Consider the following 20857-nt stretch of genomic DNA (forward strand, 5'->3'; position numbering starts at 1 on the left):
CGTTGCTGTTATTTCAAAATAAATCCTCCTCAGGGCCAGTCAAAGTAATTACTCCTTCGTGCTTCCTGGGGCTCTAAATCAAGGTAGTGTGTCCATATTAGGGGATCCTGCTTCAGGCTAATTTCCAGTCTTCCCTGTAGTGTTGACGTGTTATTTTGCAATAAGCTATTTTGTTTTTTTCCCAAAAATAGCTTATTTCAAAATAAGTGTGCAGTGTAGACATACCCTTAGAAGCTAGATTTGGGTGACATTTTTGGATGTCTAGTAAATTCACTGGAAAAATGCAGTTTTAGGGTGACTAAAACTATTCACAAACTTGGGTTGAATTTAGTAAGTAGTTTTGGCCAAATAAAGAGTGAGGAATATTTTTGAAAAGAATATAAACAAACCTGTGACATTTCATTTTGAAATGAATTCTATTGTTTCAAACTGACATTTTCACAGTGACATTCAAAATCATTTGTTTGACCCAAATATGTTTTTTTTCTTTGTGACTGGCAAAAAAAAGAAGAGTTCAGTTTCAGTTTATAACAAAACAAACAAAAAAAACACCCTCCCCCCACTTCCACTTTGGCCATTGAACCAAAAAGTCAGTTATTCATATAAAGGTCTGTACAATCATGACTGGTGGGCAGAAAATGAAAAGGGAAGTGTTATTTTCCCCTTCACAGAACACAAGAACTAAGGGTCACACAAATTAAATGAACAGGCAATAGGCTTAAAACAAACAACAAGAAGAACTTCCACAGGGATGACTGTGTGTAGAACTCATTCAAGGGGTTTTCTAAAGGCCTAAAGTATAAATGGTCTAAAAAAAGAATTAGATAAGTTGAAGGAGGATCAATCCATCAATGGCTATTTGCCAAGATGGCCAGGGATGCAAACCTTCTAAACCTTCAACTGCCAGAAGCTAAACCTAGATGATGAGGAACAGATCATTCAAATCTGCTTTGTCTTTTTCAATCCTTCTAAAGAACCTGGCATTGGCAACTGCTGGGAAACAGGATACTGGATTAGAAGGACCATTGTTCTGATCCAGTATTGTTATTCTTGTGCTGAGTTTTACCAGACATTTCCCCCAGAGCTCTCTTGATCATGGGAACACTGATTTTAATCTTTTTAGGCACAAAGTGGCAGGGACAAAGTAATAGAGAGTTAGCAAAGGAATTTCTTAATTACAGACATTTTACTCTTACTCTCTCACTAGAGAGATTTACACATCTAAAAAAGTGTCAGAATGTTCTCAATGTAAGCTCTGTCTCCCAACCCCAAGTCTAATTCTCACCCTTCCTCAGCACCTGAGGTCTAGAGAGAGTCTCCTTAGGCCAGGAGACCATTCTGCCCCCTTTGCTTGGTCTTTTTTCCCAGTTCCAGTCTGTGACGTAGCTTAGAAAAGCAGACACACTTTCAAACATATCCTGTCCTATTTTGTTCATTCTCACACATACACATGCTCCAAAAAATATTTCCAGGTAAGACCGATTCTGAAGAGACTAGCCATTCAGATCAACCTGCTTTCTAGATCTCACACCAAAGACAATGCTGGTAGACAATTCTGTAGTAAACTAAAACAAACAAAGGCAGTATCAGTTCATGACATATTCTGCACTCAGATCACGTAATTATGCAACTGATTTTGGGTGTCTATTTAGCCAAATTGCATTGTAATGAATATAACATTAATTTTGTGCATATTACTGTAAGATTGTAGAATAGGCAACTTTTCAACCACTTACATTCGATATTCGTATTATCTCATGGCTTTGTATCAATTGATCTTTTGTGGGATTTGGTTTTTCATTCAAATTAATTTCCTAATTTAAGAAAGAATGAGTTCTTTTTGAATACTGAAGAATTTTACTGGAGAATTTTTTACTTCACCTTGGAAGAATTTACATGTTCCGCTTCAATACACAACTCTCACTGCAGAATCAATTATTTTTGGCTTGCCCATTCCTTTAAATTATATTGCATTATAAACCAAACCCATTTGTCAAATAGCTCTGCTGTCATGCTATTTTTTGTCTTTACTAAAGCTAATGTAAAGTGGTGTTTGAATATTAGTTCACATTAATAGCCTAAACTTAAGGAATTCATAGTGGAGCAAGTTCAAATATACCTTTGAGAATTAACCCTGCAATTCCTCTTCTATATTACCTAGTATTAGTTTAGAACATAAAGAAATCAATAATATACTTCTCTACTTTTGAAATAGATATTTTTTAAAGAGAAAATTCCTCTAAAATCAGACATATTATGGAAGGCTTATTAGAAGTTCAAATTTACTGATGTGTCTTTGGGTTCTCCTCAGCCTCCATACAATAGGCCATGTGACTACTCTGACTGTTGAGTCAAATTTATTCAAAAGTACTTATTTTTTATATCACTTATCCTCCATTTAACTCCACATATCTATTATAGACAGGCTGTGTAGCTCATTGTGTTCCCCAGAGCAGAGAAGTACTGTTCCACCTCAACACAGAACTGTGCATGTAGGACCAGTTCCAAATCCCCCCTAAAGTTAATGTGGGTTCCATTGAGCATTGAAATAGAATCATAGTATATAATCTTCCAATAAGCAACAATTAGATAGATTCAGCCTTACACTGACTATTATATTATGTTGCTGTTGGGGGAGGATTTTCATAATTCTCTCAGGCCATTAGGAACACAAGGTTTTCAGAAGTACCACAGAAAGTCAATGGGACTTGCACATCTAAATCTGTTATGAAATTCTCCTCCTTGAACTATGTTTAAAATTATTGCATCTAGGACTGAGAACAATTGTATTGGCTATAAATCAGACTTTATCCAGTGTTACAGTCTTCCCATATCATACAGACTGAAAGCATAATTCATGAAATTCATAGCCTATTATTTTTGATGCTGGAAAGACATGTCAGGGCAGAATTGAAGGTGAATATTTTGTACAATATATGTGGCTTTTCACACACCCCCACAAGAGTTCTTTGTTTACTGAGCAGGGAGTTTCACCACATAAATGATTCAGCACTTGCTGCAGTGATTCAGCTAAGCCAATACATCTTGTTAACACAGAGCAAAATATATTTTTGTTGATGATTTAAAAGTTGGGCATATTGGACATGAATTCTATTTTCACTGCTTAGTACATTTCAAGGATACATAATCTTAACAAATGGACTGTAGGAATGTAACCTGCTTATGTGCACCCAGGGTCCAAAAGTCTTTCCCTGCACTGAAATTAAATCTGGAACATAAGAATATAAAATTGGATTTTCAAAAGTGCTTGGCATTTGTCTAACTGAGCTCCTGTTGAAGTCAGTGGTAAAATTTCCATTGACTTCAGTATGAGTAGAATTAGACCAATGAAGATCCCATCACATTTGTTGGAATGATCTTGTATAGATGACAGATGTTATTTTTTTACAGATGTTCTCAGACATAAAACTAGCCTAATTTAAAAGACACAGTGGGGCAATGGAATAAAAACCTACTAAAAATATCACTGGAGATGAGATGGCCAAGGTCAATCTGGGAATTTAGCAGTTAAAGAAGAAACCACCACATATATTGATGGGAAATGGGTGACTGTTTATCTGGGCTGAATCCCGTGATTTTTCCCGATTAACCACTGGAAGGAGTTTGATCTGGGCTAACTTTTTAAAAATTGTTATCACCCAGAATTTTCAGAATGTGCTCAGTTCCCTTTGATAGGAATGAGAGTTGTACCGGGTAGCCACTTCTGCAAGTGTGCCTACTGCATTAAAGAAGTCTAAATGGATATGCGCTTCTGGAAACCTGACCAGTGTGGGTGCCTGCAGGACAGCTATAGGGGATTTAACACTTTTGATAACTCAGGCCCTTATTTTGTTTCTTGTGCAGTATGATGCCACTTCAGTCAATGGAGCGTGTTGATGATCTGAAGCTTTTTGATTTGATCTTGGGCACCTTCAGTTCCCACTCACAACACAGGGAATCGAGCAACCTCCAGGAGTGGCCTGTGTCTTGGAGAATTAAGATATTGAGACACAATCCTACTAGTTATTGAACACTGGCAACATTTGGCATCAAGCCAGGTCTGCCAACAGGGGAGGGAGGAGGCAGTTACCCCTTCTGGGAGTGCAGAGCTGGCTCCAATCTTGCTCGTGGAGGCTATCAGCACTCCAGATTAAAGGTGTATTCAGCAGCTTTCAAAAGGCCCTTAGATCCATACAAGAAGTTGAGAACACAACTCCCTAGATGTCAGAAAATACACACCCTAGCCTTCAGAAAAGCAGACTTTAATTCCCTTGGGCTACGTCTACACTGGCATGATTTTGCGCAAATACTTTTAACGCAAGAGTTTTTGCGTTAAAAGTATTTGCGCAAGAAAGCGTCTACACTGGCATATGCCTTTGCGCAAGAGATGTGCTTTTGCACAAAAGCATCCGTGCCAGTGTAGACGCTCTCTTGCACAAGAAAGCTCTGATGGCCATTTTAGCCATCGGGCTTTCTTGCGCAAGAAATTCATGTTGCCTGTCTACACTGGCCTCTTGCACAAGAACACTTGCGCAAGAGGGCTTTTTCCTGAGTGGGAGCATCATAGTTCTTGTGCAAGAAACACTCATTTCTTACATTAGAACGTCAGTGTTCTTACGCAAGAACTCACGGCCAGTGTAGACAGGTGGCAAGGTTTTGCGCAAAAGCGGCCACTTTTGTGCAAAATCTTGCCAGTGTAGACACAGCCTTGGAGAACTGATGAGTAGGATCCCCTGGGATGCTAACATGAACGGGAAAGGAGTCCAGGAGAGCTGGCAGTGTTTCCAAGAAGCCTTATTGAAGGCAGAGGAACAAACCATCCTGATGCGCAGTAAGAAAGGGAAATATGGTAGGCCTGCAGTTCCCAACCACCAGTTTGCGGACTGGCGGAGGGCTGCAACCCCCTGCCTGCAGGGACATAGCACATTGCCAGGCCATGCCCCAGGCTACTAATGAGCCCTGCCCACTGGGGTTCCCTAAGCAGCAGCAGGGTAAGTAGCCCAGTAGGCAACCGCATGTGCTGTGCCTGGAACCAGGGCCGCAGTGAGACTGCTCCTACTGGGGAAGCCTCACTATGGCCCCGGTTCCAGCTCAAACAGGCCATTCAGCAGGGGCCTGACTGTGGCAGCTGGACTACATGTGGCGCTTGGCCCCAGCTGAGCCCCACAACAGCCGAGATCCATGCTGTGCTTGATCCCAGCTGAGTACTACAGCAGGGGCCTGGCTGCTGCAGCATACAACTGGGGCCAAGTGACACATGGAGCCCAGCTACCATGGTGCTCAGCAGGGGCCCGGTATGCTGCAGGCTCTGGGAAGCAGTGGCAGATCTAGGTGAGGGGGGAGGGCAGGCACAGAGGCTCCGGGGGGTAAGACTAATGCTGAAAGGCTCTGGGGGTCTAAGAGGTGGGGGGAGGTGACACTGAGGGGCACTGTGACATCCAGGAAGGGGAGCTTGCACTGTGGGGACTCTGGGAGTGGGGCTAGTAGTGAATGGGCTGGCAGGGCTGATACTGGAAACAGGGCTAATATTGGGGGCTGGCATGGAGGAGGATCTAGAAGATTGGGTGCAGTGGGTCTCTGGAAAAGGAGGCTGTCACTGAGATATTTGGGGCAAGGGGGCTGATACTAGAGAACTCTAAGGGTGAGAAGTTGGGTGCTGGGGACTCTGTAGTCAGTGGATGGTGCTTGGGGGGTAGTGGAGGAGTTAGGGCTGGCACTCGGGGCTGGGGCATTTTATACCGTTAACTGGCAAACCCCTTCAAACTTTTGGCAGAAGCTGAGCTACCATAGAATTTAAGCTGAAAGCTTTGGAAAGGTTTGACTGAATCAGAATCTGGCCCCAGACTCTATCCTTACCGGGTTTAGCTATGCTGGACACCACATCAGGGGAGGAGGGGAATCCTCTGGTTTAAGAAAAGCTGAAGCACTGGTGCTTACAGACCATCACATTTACTGATGGGGCACTATGCACTAAGCCTCTAAGGCTATGTCTACACAGCAGCGCTATTTCAGAATAATTGATGTTATTCTGAAATCACAAAGACGTGTCTACACAGCAAGCCATTATTTCAAAATAATGGCGAGCTGGAGGATTTCTTACTCCAACTCCTGTAACCCTCATTTTACGAGTAGTAAGGGAAGTCAAAGGAAGTGTTCTTCTTTTGACATCTTGCTGGGTAGACAGCGCCGAAAGTCAAAATAAGCTATTTTGACTTAAGCTACACAACTGACGTAATTCAAGTTATGTAGCTTAATTGGACTTTTGCTCTGCAGTGTATATGTGCCCTAAGTGTATGTTTACACAACAATTAGAAACCCACATGTGGCCCATGCCAGCTGACTCAGGCTCACAAGGCTCAGGCTGTTTAACTGCAGTGTCAATGTTTGGGTTTGAACTGCGTCCAAGTTCTGGAACCTCTCACTTTGCAGGGTCCCAGAGCTCAGCCGTAGTCTGAGTCCAAACCTGAACATCTATCCTGCAAAAACTTAAAAAACAATTGGTCCTGCAATTGGGCATGGACCTTCCATGGATCTCTAAGTGCAGTTTAGACATACCATAAGGTCTTCTATCACTCCCTTAGTAGTGTGCTAGGTACTGTTTTCCATGGAGTAGAAATGGGAATAAACTGAAATCTGAAGTCAGCTAGAGCACTGTATGATGATGTAACATCATCCAAGGTCAGTGTTCTGTACCCAGCAGCTGAAACAAGACAGTAGTGTTACACCAGTTTTAAATATTTTCTCAAATAATGTCATGTTCATTCACAGTTTGTAGGACAAGCCCGTAGGACTAGTTTTTTGCTCACTGCCATTCAGCATCTCATAAGAAAAGATAAAAAGAAACAAATACAACTTCAGTGACTCTCCTTACTAACATCAGTTAAGACAAACAGCACCACATCATATATAAAACTGCTAAGTAGCTTCTTCAGTAAAAAAGGGAACACTGCATATTTGAAGAGAATGAAAGAAAACACATAATAGGCTATAGAGAAAGCCTATTTAATTATTCCAGTATTTGCTGTTGCATTTTTCCTTATTTTTCTTAAATGCACAAGGATGGGGGAGCGGAGTTTCCTCTGCTTTCTGTACATATTTGGGATTATGTTGCTTTATTTGTGCATTTCTTGTTGCATATAGGACATTTTCTTGTTAACTGTGAGAAACTAGAAGAACAAAAAAGCAGTGCCAGCACAAGACTGTACCCATAGATGCTGAAACATTAAATATGCAAAAATGTATGAAGAAATTATCTACTTTCCCTTGAAAGTAGTAAAAGATTCAAAAGAACAAACCCATGATAGCAGATAGTTTTGCTTTCTTCTTTTTTCTTTCAGAGGCAAATAAATCTGTTTTCTCTGAGTTCTATTCCCTATTTTTTTCTTCCCCTTATCCAAAGTTTTTTCAATTGAAGTGAACATATATGGGCACTAATAAACTAATATTAGTCATCTAAAATGTTTAGTTTATCATCACCAAAACCCTCAAAGTATTATTTTGCAATTAAAATTAAGGGTCTTCTTGTACTAGAAGTTTTCATTGCCAAGCCCCCAAAACATTTTCTAGAAAAGTATCAGTGATAACAAGAGAAAAATATTTCTCATTCAGCTCTGGCAGATGTGGGATGCAATGTGTCATAATGACTTCAAAGGAGAGACAACATATTCATGAAGGGAAGCTAACAGAATTCATTCCACAGCAGTTTACTGTGGAACCTCTATCAGTTTCCCAAAACTTTCTTTATTATGTGAACAACTGTAGATACTTAAAGAGCTGACACACCCCGTATGTGTGTGGAATTTAGGTAAATTAAGGACTTGGTGAATTTAAGTAAGTTAAGGGCTCCTCCTCAAATGAGTACAACTGAGCAATACTGAGATCTCCAAAAAGGATTTTCTTCACTTAGCAGAAGAAATGGAACACCTGGAAGAAGCTCTAAGGAATGTGCTCTGTAAGGAAGAAGGTCATTCGGTTCTTTACTACATTCATATTTATAGACACAACAGTCCTACAATCACTTTGAAAGAAAACAAATACAAAATTGCCATGTTTTGGACATTATGTAAAAGGTTCTTATCAACAGAGTTTGGTGGGGCCCACCTCTGCATGGAACGTAAAACCCACAGGTGTGGGGCCTACATGTTATTCACTGTTTGCAAATGGTAAGGGGGAGGACTGTCAATAATGCTTAATAGTTACAAAGCATATTTCAGTCCTCAAACTAACATCTGCTTTTATACAGAGTACCCTTTAAAAAAGTAATCTGAACCACAGTAGCTGAAGCAAAATGCAGGACAATGTAGCACTTTAAAGACTAACAAGATGGTTTATTAGATGATGAGCTTTCGTGGGCCAGACCCACTTCCTCAGATAAAATAGTGGAAGAAAATAGTCACAACCATATATTTGATCTGAGGAAGTGGGTCTGGCCCACGAAAGCTCATCATCTAATAAACCATCTTGTTAGTCTTTAAAGTGCTACATTGTCCTGCATTTTGTTTCAGCTACCCCAGACTAACACGGCTACATTTCTATCACTGAACTACAGTAGGAATCTTGGAGTCAGATATTGTGAACAGAAGCACAACCAACTGGCAGTAGCTGTAGATTTGGCCCATCATTCTTCTAGTCATAAAACTATTCACCATTATTTCCCAAGTTCATAAAAAAAATCCATGCAAATATTATAGAAATGTATTTCCCTTCTTCCAGAAAACAAATCTCTAAGGGTACATCTAACACTGCAGGATAAAGTCAAGTTTAAGATAAGCAACATCATCTACATTAATTGCATAGCCGAAGTCAAAGTACCTTAACTCAGCTTTGGGTACTATCTACACAGCAGGAAGTCAAAGGAAGAACATTCTTCCTTCAACTTCCCTTACTCCTCGTGAAACGAAGGTTGCAGACATTGGAGTAAGAAGCCTGTTATTTCAAAATTATTCTGAAATAATGGGCTTGCTATGTAGACATACACTCTGTTATTTTGAAATAACGAGTTATTTCGAAATAAGCATGCACTGTAGACATAGCCTAAGTGATCCATAATTTCTTCTCATACTTCACTGTGATTATGCAATCAATCAAGATCAGATTAAGATTTATATTATAATAGTGGCATAACACAATCATTCTGACTACAAGCTGTAGAAAAACCTTCACAAACATACAGAGAATAAATAATGCAATTTAGATTATTCTGATTTAACAGCACAGGTTTTGTCTTTTCTTTTTGTTTTAAGACTAAGTGAGCAAGCATGACAGGTACATCATACAGAGCATTCACAATTAATAGCCTGTGCTTGACACAGAGTAAAAATAAATGAGGAACACATTTGAATAACAATGAAAAATCCCTATAGTGTAGGTTTTTTCCCTAGCAATTGGCTCTCAACAAAATAGATTGTTTGTATTTAATGGAACTACCCTTTCCAGAAGCTTGCTTTAAAATAAATAATAAAAAAGCAACTTTGTAGTTACAATCCAGACTATAAAGCAGATATAATGGGGAAAAATGACAAATGTGAAGACAGAGTAGGGAAAAATTCCTTCCGATGGCATCAGGCAGAATTTTTAAAGGAAACCTATTAACATTAATTTGGAGTTTTTTGTTCACACAGGAATACTGCTGACATTTGTGTTACAAAATGCTGCAGTATTCACAGTAGTGGAGTTCTGTCTAGGAGCAGTTCTGCCTCTGCTATGAATGAAGAAAATAGTCCTGTAGTATGTATGGGAAGACTAAATGGCAAAGAAGGACCATTTCACACATTAATTGTACATTATTAATTATGCAGGGTGCAACTGATCAAAGAAATACACTGCGGAACACATCAAGCATTCAGTCTCGTGTAAGGGGAGGCATGTAGCTGTGCCACTCCATGAAAAGCAATTGGGATGAGGGATGAGGAAAGGGAAAAGAGTGTTAGGTGCCTACCTTTGTTTTGCCTTCTATGCCTGACGGCAAAATTTGGAAGAGTTCTGTGCCATTGCTCACAGGGTCAGGACTGAGGTCTTACTCCCTTATAAAAAGACAGAAAGGATCAATGTAGATGGGCATTCTGCATGAGTATGGTTTCAGTTTGAAACAATAATCCTATTTAAATATAGCAAATACAGTGAGTGAGTGAAATGGTAGTCACAATTTTGAATGAGGTCAAGTAAATAGGCCAGGGAAATATGTGAACCCAAGTGACTGCATACAAAGTATACATTTAATTTGATGGTTAAACAGGAAACATAATGCAGTGTTCTTGTAATGCTGCAAGGATTTTTTTTACCAGGTTGAATCCTGAGTCGGATGTATCGTCATCATTAACTCTAACATTAATTGTCATCTCAGTATATCATCATGGATACAGCCCTTTTAGTGCAACATAAAAGAAAAATGATCTATCAGCTTTAAAGGTTTGTGAATCAGGATTTTCATATAGAGATAAGTAGGGCAACCCTAAGGAGTTGCAGCTCGCTCATGAGTAAAATGTAATGGAATCATAAAGACATCTGTGTTGCATCAATAAGTACCCAAGAAAGGAAAATGTAGTCAGCAGCCATGTAATGGTCAGGCTTATTCTTAGCACGTGAAACTAGATTCAGAACCTGGGTTGCTCTGGCAAGAAAAGATTGGGGATTCCTGGGGAATTTAAGTTCAATTCAGTGTTAGGTCATGTATATGCAGTAACTAGGGTGCCTAGCCAATCCTCCCAGCCTCTCACGACTACCAGCTGTGAGAGGCCCCAGAATAGATCTTCCAGACACCCTTCTCCTGTACAGTTTTAGGGTGTCTGGCTCTTTCAGCTCTTTCTCCCCACACACACATTTTTCACCAGCACTGGCAACAGCCACCCAATGGCTCTGGAATACTTGTTACTCTAAACAGGAGTGGGGAAGCTTGTGTGTGTCTGGGGCTGCAGACCCATAAGAAAAACCAGTTGGGGGCTGCACACAGGTGAGAAGCAAAAAATCAACCCTCCTGCAAAAAAGATGTGGCCGCTGACTGACAAAGACACTTCCCCACATTCCTCTTGCTCACCAGAGCCTAGGGAGGCCCAGGCGAGTAGATTTTGTGTGCACCTGCGGTGGGCTGGGGTCGGGGGCTGGAGCGCCAGCGTGGGCTCCTCAATGCTGGGGAGGAGCCTTGGGGGCTGGATCCAGGCAAGCTGAGAGGGCTACATGCAGCTCATGGGCCTGAGGTTCCCCACCCCTGCTCTGAACAGACAGATTGGACAGCAAACAGTATTTAAGATGGCTTAAGTTAACCTGGAGAAAAGGCAGAGCAGTACAAGCACTGGCAACTCCGACACTGCCAGGTATTTTGGATTTAGCTAGTGCAGCCCCAAAGTGGTCTGGGAAATGGGAAGGACTGGGCCTGGCAGTGAGTTTATTCATCAACTCTTTGGGGCAGCCTATGGAGCCACAACCAGAGTTCAGTAGTTCAGCTGTCCTCTACAGGGGGCAAATTCCTCTTTCAATGCAGTACGTCCTAGTGGAGCTGGATGGGGATTTTCTAACAACATGGTTTTGTCTCAGAAAATGCCAGTTTGTTGACATGCAAAACCTTCCCTAGGAACATTCATTCCAATACTGATCAAATTTTCACTGGGGAATGATTCACAGCTCCAGAATGGCTTAAAACCACCACACACACACACCATGGAAAAAACTCCCTCCGGAACAGACCTTGGCTTTGGTTGTTAGTTCACTCAACTGGGATGTGGCAGAATGACAGCAGGGATTCAGACTTGGGTTCCCAGGTGAGGGACCCAACTAGTCATTCCCCCTTCCCTCCTCCCCCCCCCCCAAAAAAGAATAGATATTTATACAAAGTGGAACAGCTCCAAAAGGCATATTCTCTGAGAACTACCCTAGAATAGCCAGTAGTGGTGGTCATCCAGGCTTGATGCTGAACGAGATCATTTTTTAAGTCTCGTAGAATGGAAGAGCCCCTGCCTGCCCAGCTCCTGTTATACCTAGAGGGAATTGGGGGTGGGGGGAGGTGAGATTCACCCATTATCTACTTTGCAAACAAACAATAGACTCATAGACTTTAAGGTCAGAAGGGACCATTATGATCATCTAGTCTGACCCCCTGTACAGTGCAGGCCACAGAATCTCACCCACCCCTCCTAGAATAATCCTCTCACCTATATCTCAGATATTGAAATCTTCAATCAGCTGTGATCTGTGCCCCATGCTACGGAGGAAGGCGAAAAACTTCCAGGGCCTCTGCCAATCTACCCTGGAGGAAAATTCCTTCCCGACCCAAATAAAATTCCTTCCCGACCCAAATATGTTGATCAGCTGAACCCTGAGCATATGGGCAAGACTCACCAGCCAGACACCCAGGAAAAGTTCTCTATAGTAACTCTATCATCCCTCCATTGGCCTATTCACCACTGATAATGAAAGGTCAATTACTTACCAAGATCATGTTATGTCATCAAACCATGATGGGTTGTGGTGATGGGATAGAAAATACTATTAGGTGCTTGAAAATACTTCTATTCCACAGATGTCCTTTTTTCAGACCCACTGACAGTGTTCATATGCCTAAACTTAGCACAAGAGCATTATTTACATCACTAACTTGCTGAAGTAATGCCAGACCCTGCTTGACTTGACAAGACATGGCATACTGGTAAGAAATGGCTGCCAGTCCCGGCCTGTAAACAGCTGACATTAAAGTGCTGCTGTACCCTAAAAGCTGGGCTGCTGATGAGGGGAAGAGGTCAAAAAAGGCAGGTGCCCCAGGGCCCAATGATTTAAAGGACCTGACAGTCTCTCAGGCTACATCTAGACAACATCCCTCTGTTGGCAGAGGATGAAAATGAAGCACTTCGAAAGTGCAAATGAAACCGGGATTTATATATCCCGTGCTTCATTTGCATAATCACGTAATGGCACTTTTGAAAAAGCGCTATTTCAAAATTGAAACCGCAGTCTAGATGCAGCTCTCTCGAAAACGGGGCGCTTTTTTGAAAGATCATGTAAACCTCATTTTTTGAGGCTTACAGGATCTTTTGAAAAAGCATGCCATTTTCAAAAGAACCGTGTCTAGACTGCAGTTTCAATGTAGTCTAGATGTAGCCTCAGTAACCATTGCTAATGCCTCAGGAACATCCAGAGCCCCAAGCCCTTTAAATCATTGCCAGAGCCTCAGGTGGCATGCATCCTGCAGCACTGAAGTGCTGGCTACGGCAGGCTGGCCTCTCAGTCCTGCCCCTTCCAGAGCCCCATATTGGGAAGACTTTTTAATTACTTTCACTCTTGGCTAAATTATTGTGGTTTTGTCTACACAGCAAAGAAAAACCCATGGGTGGCCCAAGGCAGCTGACTCAGTCTTGCAGGGGTTGGGTTGCAGGGCTGTTTCATTGCAGTGTAGGCTTCTGGCCTTGGGCTGGATCCTGAGCCCTGGGATCTGCCCATCTCCCAGTGCCATAGTCCCCAGACTCAGGCCTGATCAATGAAACAACCCCAAAGTCTGAGCCCTGCAAACCTATGTCAACTGACATGGGCCAGCCATGGGTTGTAATTTGTTGGGCAGATATACCCTGTGGGCTGTGATCACACGAGCTCTCATGAAGTTGGATCTCATTGCTAACATGACGAAGCAAGTGATGCATGTTCCTCATTAGATGGATGCTATCCTAGTGGAGGTGCTGTATTTTAGATTAGATACACAAGAGGTTCCGGGCCATTGGTAGTCAACAGGAAGCCCAGAATCATTTTGCAAAACTATGCATGCCAAAGCCCTGGCACTGTAATCAACACTGTTAATTACAGTCTAGCTGCCATTCCAGTAACTGCACCTGCGTATGATATTTTGTTTTCTTTCCTACCATAGTTTATCGTTATTATAATAGCTGCCATATGGCAGCTGAGAAGTAGCTGTATTTTATGAATGAATACTGCACACAGATATCAATTGTGCACGAGGCTTTAGGCTAGATCCATAAAAAAGATTTAGGCTCAGCATGGCAACACCTAACTTCAGGGATCCTGCCACCTGGTAGAATCCACAGCCTCAACTTAAATGTCTATGCTCCCTATACAAAGCAGGAGGAGAAAGTTAGAGTGCTAAGAACAGGATCCACAGTGCCAGAAAAATTGAGCAGTAAGGTGCTGAAGCTATCTGGGGACGGGGGAGTACTGAAGGAGTAGGCGTGGCTTATGCCCCACACTTGGACTTTGGTGCCTAAACCTAGAGGGAGGCACTTCTCTTTTAGTATTCACAGTTATGAACTCTCTACTGGAATTAGGTGCCTAAGCCAGGATAGATATCACTTTAGAAACAATACAGTTGGCTTTGCCACTGGTGCCATTACGCAGCCCAGCACTTACACAGGATGTAGGAAACCCGGACTCAAATGCCCAGTCTGGAACTTGAACACAGGCTTCTATCCTTAGTTAGTATCCCTCACTGACTCTCTCCTGAGTCTCTGAAATTGGCTCTAAGAATTAGGGCTTCTGAGCCAGAAAATAAAAACAAAAAAGCAGGCACCCATGTGTGAATGTGAGATAAGGAATTGCTTTCCATTCTTCACTGGACACAGCTCAATTTACGTGTATGCCAAATGCCTGGAATGATTAAGGCAGACCACACTATTGGGTATGTGAAAGTATAAAATATTGACAAATGAACAGAGATATGACTTCTGTTTTCCTAGTTTTAGATGAAGACTGAATTGGATGCCCAATTTGCCCTCAAGGGAAGCGAAGAGTAGCTGCTTAATTAGAATATGTATTATGGAAGCACCTAGAGCCCTCAAACAAGAGGTGAACCCAGTTACAGAGGTACTGTACAAGCAGATAGTAAAGACAGTCCCTCACCGCTGAGCGTTTATAATCCAAATGGACAAAACAGAAAAAGTGTGGCAGACATGAATTACTGTCCCAGTTTTACAGACAGGAAACTGAGGTACATAGAGACAATAGAGCAATACTGCAGTCCTGGCATGTGGTTACAGCTCATGTAGATTTAGGTACTAGAGCAGTGAAGCTGTTGAACCATGGGCTTCAGAGCAGGCTGGCTGATTACCAAGGATTCCAAGCAGATATGCACTACTTCTGGTCAATGCTAACTAGTTTAAATCTAGTTCAGATATGTTTACCCAAGCTGTAGTTATATCTTCTGTTTATGTATAGACACAGCCAAAGATCAAGGTCCACACTAATCTCCTAAACAGAAGTTAATCCTTTTTCTCTAGAGCTCCAGGAAGGTCTCCAGATACAGAAGTAGCAACCCATGTGAGTGGATCTTTCACAAAAAGAAGCAGCACCTTTAGAATTAAAGGGACTAGGATATTGTCATTGGGAACCTTTTGTTTGCTTTGTTTAGACATGTACTGAAACAAAAAACAGCATCCCTTTTTCAAGGAAAAATATAATAATGTGAGCTCACAGCTAAAATTTAACCATCTTTTCAAACAAGATGTGTGAAGATTTTTCTTTTAAAAGACACCAAGAATAGACAGGCTAAATTCTGGAGAAGACACAATACTGTCTTTGGAAAAATAAAAAACATGAAAGACTTTTGTATTTTCCTTCCTGAGACATGGGGGCAAAGCATGGTAAGAACATTATGTACATTTTTTAAAAGACTTTTAAAACTGAATTTTGAAAGATAATCTCTGCCAGCACAAAGAACCATCTGAACAATTACCATATAAAGGGTTCGGAGAAACCAACTGCTAGGAACTAAATCCAGATTTCTTTTGTCCAGCATAATGCAATCATTCTCTGAGAAAAATGCTACATGTATCAAAATAAAACTATGAATGTTAATGAAACAAAACAAAATAAAATAAAATAAGACACCAAGAAAACACCACCCTTGCGGTTTCAAATTGTTCATTTGTTTTGTTTAGGAGTGAAGAAATAGCAGCATAGGGGTACATTATAATCATAATATTATTTTCTATTACTACGTAGAGCTTAGAGAATTGAGCAATAGTTGATCATTTAAAACATTTCAAAGTATTAACAAATAATAGAATACAGTATTCTATTTACCAGAGTAGAGCTTTACTTTTATTTCATGACACTTTACAAGGCATCTATTCTCAGGTCCCTAAAATCTGATCCAGAGAGGGAGACCCTTGTATAAGCTGCTTAGAGTCATAGATTCTTAGATGCCAAGGCCAGAAAGGACTATCGTTATCATCTAGCCCAGTGTTTCCCAATTGGTGCTCCGGGGAACCCTGGGGTTCCACGAAGCAAAACTAGGGGTTCCACAAGGAGCTGGCACTCCCCCGCCCCCTCTAAAAGAAAGAGAGAGCAGGCTAGCCAGGAGAGACATGGGCAGCGAGTTGTATGGGCTTGTGGTGCCCATGCTCCACCAATATTTGGAGCTGCAGAAGGCCCCAGCCTCCCCCGCGCTTCCTCCCACCCTGACCCCAGAGCGTCTCTCCCCCAACCCCATCCCTGTCTCATCCCTGCTGTGCGCAACCTTCACTGAGCTCCCCCTTACTGACTGCTGCTGCCCTGTGCGGCGTGCTCAAACCGGAAGGCAGGGAGACACCCAGGTGTGACGTAATGTCATGACCCGGGATTTTAAAACTGCTGGGTGCTGTATTGCTCCGTGTGGCTGAGTTGCAGGTTCAGAGTCTGGGGACGGAGCGCAGACTCCAGCCCTGCAAAGTGGAAGGTAGAGGAAGGGGAAGGGCTGGGAGAGGAAGGGGCTTGTGCAGAGGGGGAGGAGAGGGGAAGGCAACAAAAGGGTAGAGGAGAGTCAAATGCCAGGGGGCCAAGTACAGACAATGAGGAAAAAGGCAGGAGGGGAGGTGTCAGTGGGAGGGGGGACAGAGTGATGCTGGGAGAGGAGAGAGTAAGGACATTGGGGGCTAGAGGGGGGAGGGAGAGGTGCTGGGAGAAGGCTTGAAAGAAGGGGTGGGCATGAGGAAGGTGGGGATGGAGCAAGTCATGTATGAGGGGAACGGGGGCAGAGGATAGTGAGAGGGTGGGCATCAGGGAAAAAGAGGGCAAAATGGTGCAGGGGCAGTGAGGGAAGGGGGAGGCACCAGGAGGGTGCAGGAGTAAGAGAAGGTGAAGGTGCCAGGGGATTCTGGGGGTGAAACAGAAGGGCAGATAGTTGCAGGGGAGGGACCAGCCTCAGAGGAGAGAGGCAGGGCAGGTTTGTAGAGGGAGGTGTTAGAAGAGGGGATGAGGAGGGGTAGCTCACATGAGCAGAGTGGGGCTACTGGAAGAGTGGGCACAGGGGGGAGTGAAGGGCTGGTGGGGGGGCAGGTCTCAGGAAGGCTGAGGGCAGTGAGAAGGGCAGGAGTCAGGACAGCAGAGGAGAGTGAGGAGTTGGGAGGAAGCAGGCACCAGGGGAGGAGACATGTCAGCAGAGAGAAAAAGTAAAGGTTTATGAGATATGTATTAATAAACTTGAGTGCCACAGTGGCACATCCAAACAAGCCACATGAACTCAGTACTGGTGCACAACACAAAATTCATTTTGCTCATGTGAGGAAAGTCTTACATCCACAAGCCCTTGGCTTGCTCGGCCCCCCAACCATCCACCTGAGCCCAACACTCCTGAGCCTGGAGCCCCCTCCATGAGCCAACATCCCCTTCTCCTGCATCCAAATTCCCTCCCAGAACTTGTACTTCTCATCCCTTCCCACACCCAAATCCCTCATTCCCACCCCACACCTCCTGTCTTAACCTAGTGAGAGCGTATAAGGCTGGGGATAGCAAGTGATGGAGAGGAGGGGAACAGAGTGGATGAGGCCTCAAGGAAGGGGAGTGGGGAGGGGGGTGTTGGGGAAGGAATGTGATTTTCATGCATTGGTGGGAATTTTCATGAATTGGTGGGTCCCTCTCCCCCCTGCCTTTTTTTTTTTTTTTGCTTGAAAAACCTAGGGGTTCCTTGAAATTCTGAAAAGCTGAAGAGTGTTCCTCAGCCAAATAAAATTGGGAAACACTGATCTAGCCAAACCTCTCTATAATACAGGCCAAAAACATTCTGCTTATGTAGATATTTCAGAAAAAAATCTAAACTCCATTTAAAAGAGTCAGGGATGGAAGCTTCACACCGAAGTATCACATCTAGAGGTTGCAGTGAAAAATTGGTATACAGTAATACCTCATTTAACACTATAGATATGATTCAGAAAATGATCGTGTTAAGTAAAAACGAAAATAATGGAAAAGGTGGGGGTTGCGTTTCAAGCAGTGGTGTCTGTTGGGACAGGGACATAAGGTTGGGGGAAAAAGGGGACTGGGTTACAGCAGGGAGTGGAAGTTTTTGGCTTTGGGAAAGGGAAGGGGAGGAGAAGGGACGGGGATTGGGTTGGGAGTATCCCCCTGTGACGAGCCTGCCGGGACCCGCACTGTGTCTAGTGGGGGAGAAGGGGGAGGGGTTGCTGGGGAACAGCGTGGCGAGTGGAGAAACCTTCGCTGCTTTGTAGCTGTTGGCGATAGGCCGGCTGGGAAAACTGTGTTATTCCAGGGACAGTCATGTAATTCAAAAAACATTCCCTAAAAAAAACCCCGTACTATCTCAAAACTTGTTATGCAGGCACGTGTTAAATGAGGAATTACTGTACTTGTTGTCTCAATAGGTCTGTAAATAGCACAATGTGCAGTTCATTGTTGTTAAAAAGATTTGGGCAGATTGTGATTTTAAATCTCAGCCCAGATAAGGGGGATAAGAGCCATTGTTACAGGCAAAGTATATCCCAGGGTACCCGTGGAATGCCAGTGTTACCACATACCAGTGTTAACTGCTACTGTCAGTCCTTTACCAAGATGTCATATGCACTCATTCGCATTTCCCACACACCGTATAGAAGATATGGTGGTTTGTGCTCTCCTTTCTGCCCCACATAAGCTTACTAGAATTTGTTCCACCTCTTGAATCCTGGTGCAATTCTAGATTGTATCTTTTGAACTCTAAGACTGTGTCTACATTGGCAAGATTTTGCGCAAAAGTGGCCGCTTTTGTGCAAAAACTTGCCGCCTGTCTACACTGGCCACGAGTTCTTGAGCAAGAACACTGACTTTCTAATGTAAGAAATCAGTGCTTCTTGTGCAAGAACTATGATGCTCCCACTCAAGAATAAGCCCTCTTGTACAAGTGTTCTTGCGCAAGAGGCCAGTGTAGACAGGAAACATGAATTTCTTGCTCAAGAAAGCCCGATGGCTAAAATGGACATCGGAGCTTTCTTGCGCAAGAGACCATCTACACTGGCACGGATGCTTTTGCGCAAAAGCACATCTCTTGCGCAAAAGCACATGCCAGTGTAGAAGCTCTCTTGTGCAAATACTTTAATGCAAAAACTCTTGGGTTAAAAGTATTTGCGCAAAATCTTGCCAATGTAGACATAATCTTAGGCTATGTCTACACTGCCCAGTTATTTCGGAATGAGCTATTTTGGAAGAATTAATCCAAAAGAGCTTATTTTGAAATAGAATGTCTACACTGCAGGGAAGCCTCAAAATTAGTCTGAGGCAGTAATGTAGACGTGCTATCTCAATTTAGAGCCCCAGGAGGAATAACTTAGAATGGCCCTGGTGAGGGGATATTTCAAAACAGCCAAAGTAGAGCATCTACACATGCCTTATTTTGGAATAGGCGTTATTCTTTATAGAATGAGGTTTACATAAATCAGAATAAGGAGTCCATTATGTCAAAATTATTTTGAAATAACAGAACTGCTGTGTAGACACTCGCATAGTTATTTCAGAACAACAGCCATTATTCCGAAATAACTTTGCTGTGTAGACACAACATAAGAGACCTACATATGGACATTTATCCAATTTGGCTCCTTTAGTCATGATAACAGGTCTCACTTATCTTCCCACATAGCAGGTCTTCAGTTTGTTTTGAGGAAGGCAATGAAGTCCATCAGACAACATCTTATTTGTGTCTGGAAGGAACTTTCCATTGGGTTAATCTCATTGGGTTATTTTCACAGGAAGCCTGGAAACGCAGCTGTGACAACGACACCACCTTAGGGCATGGTAAGCAGGGCAGCTTTGTGTGTGCTCTGGAATATGAATGACCTGGATAAGTGGGAAAAGGTGGTTTGCTGGAACTAATAGGTTTCTGCACCCCTATTCTTGAATGGGCAAAAGGTGACTAGAGAGGCAGAGTTCTACTACATTCTCACCAATCCCAGTCTTTGCCCACACACAGGCTCTGTGTGCATTCTCAGCAATGGACAGCTAACAAGATCCCACAGAATGGGCATTCCTCTGTCAGTCCATCATTCCCCACTAAGATGGAAAGAATCAGTTTATGAACCTTTTTACATTTACACATATACATTTTCAAGCCATGAACCTCCTCTGAAAAACTCCAGTGAAAAAGATTATCATTGATAGTGCACTCTGTGTAACAACAGGACTGAGAGAGTCTCTCCCCCAGTTTCTTATACTATTTCCACTGCTTCTAGAGTGTGGTCATTGCTAGATTTACTAGGGCCAAACTGCACTTCTCTCTCCCAGTTGAGGCCTGGTTCTGAAGCCTCACCAAATAAGTGTAATTCTACCCAAAGGAAATGAGATTAGAGATGACTGAAAAATATTTATAGCATAAGTTTACTTGATACATTTTTGCAATCATTTTAAATAAATTATTCACTATGAATTTCTTTAAATTATTCACCCAGCTAGGCTGGGAGCTCAAGGAATGTATTCACCAAACACTGAATGCACCTCATTTCAAATAAGTCATTTCTGATGGAGGCTCGGACTATTCCTCCAATTGTCAAAGGGACCCCTCTTGAAACAGTGTCATGGACACAAGATCACACTTATAGATGGAAAAAAAGGCTTTTTATGCTTCAGTGGTTTGGGTGCTACTCTGGTCCACCACAGAATTTTTGTATGACCACTGGCAGGTCAC

The 20857-nt window shown here is 42.7% G+C and overlaps 1 long non-coding RNA gene across 1 annotated transcript in view; it reads right to left on the reverse strand.

The window, feature by feature from the left end:
• The window catches only part of LOC112547677 (uncharacterized), a 336526-nt gene that overhangs the window by 230382 nt on the left and 85287 nt on the right, over positions 1–20857 (reverse strand). The window contains exon 2 of the long non-coding RNA XR_012906383.2: positions 9938–10022. This is a non-coding gene — a long non-coding RNA (uncharacterized LOC112547677). The remainder of the gene's footprint in view (positions 1–9937; positions 10023–20857) is intronic.

Source organism: Pelodiscus sinensis, chromosome 10 (assembly GCF_052426305.1).
Source record: "Pelodiscus sinensis isolate ZL-2025 chromosome 10, ASM5242630v1, whole genome shotgun sequence".
NCBI lineage: Eukaryota > Metazoa > Chordata > Testudines > Trionychidae > Pelodiscus > Pelodiscus sinensis.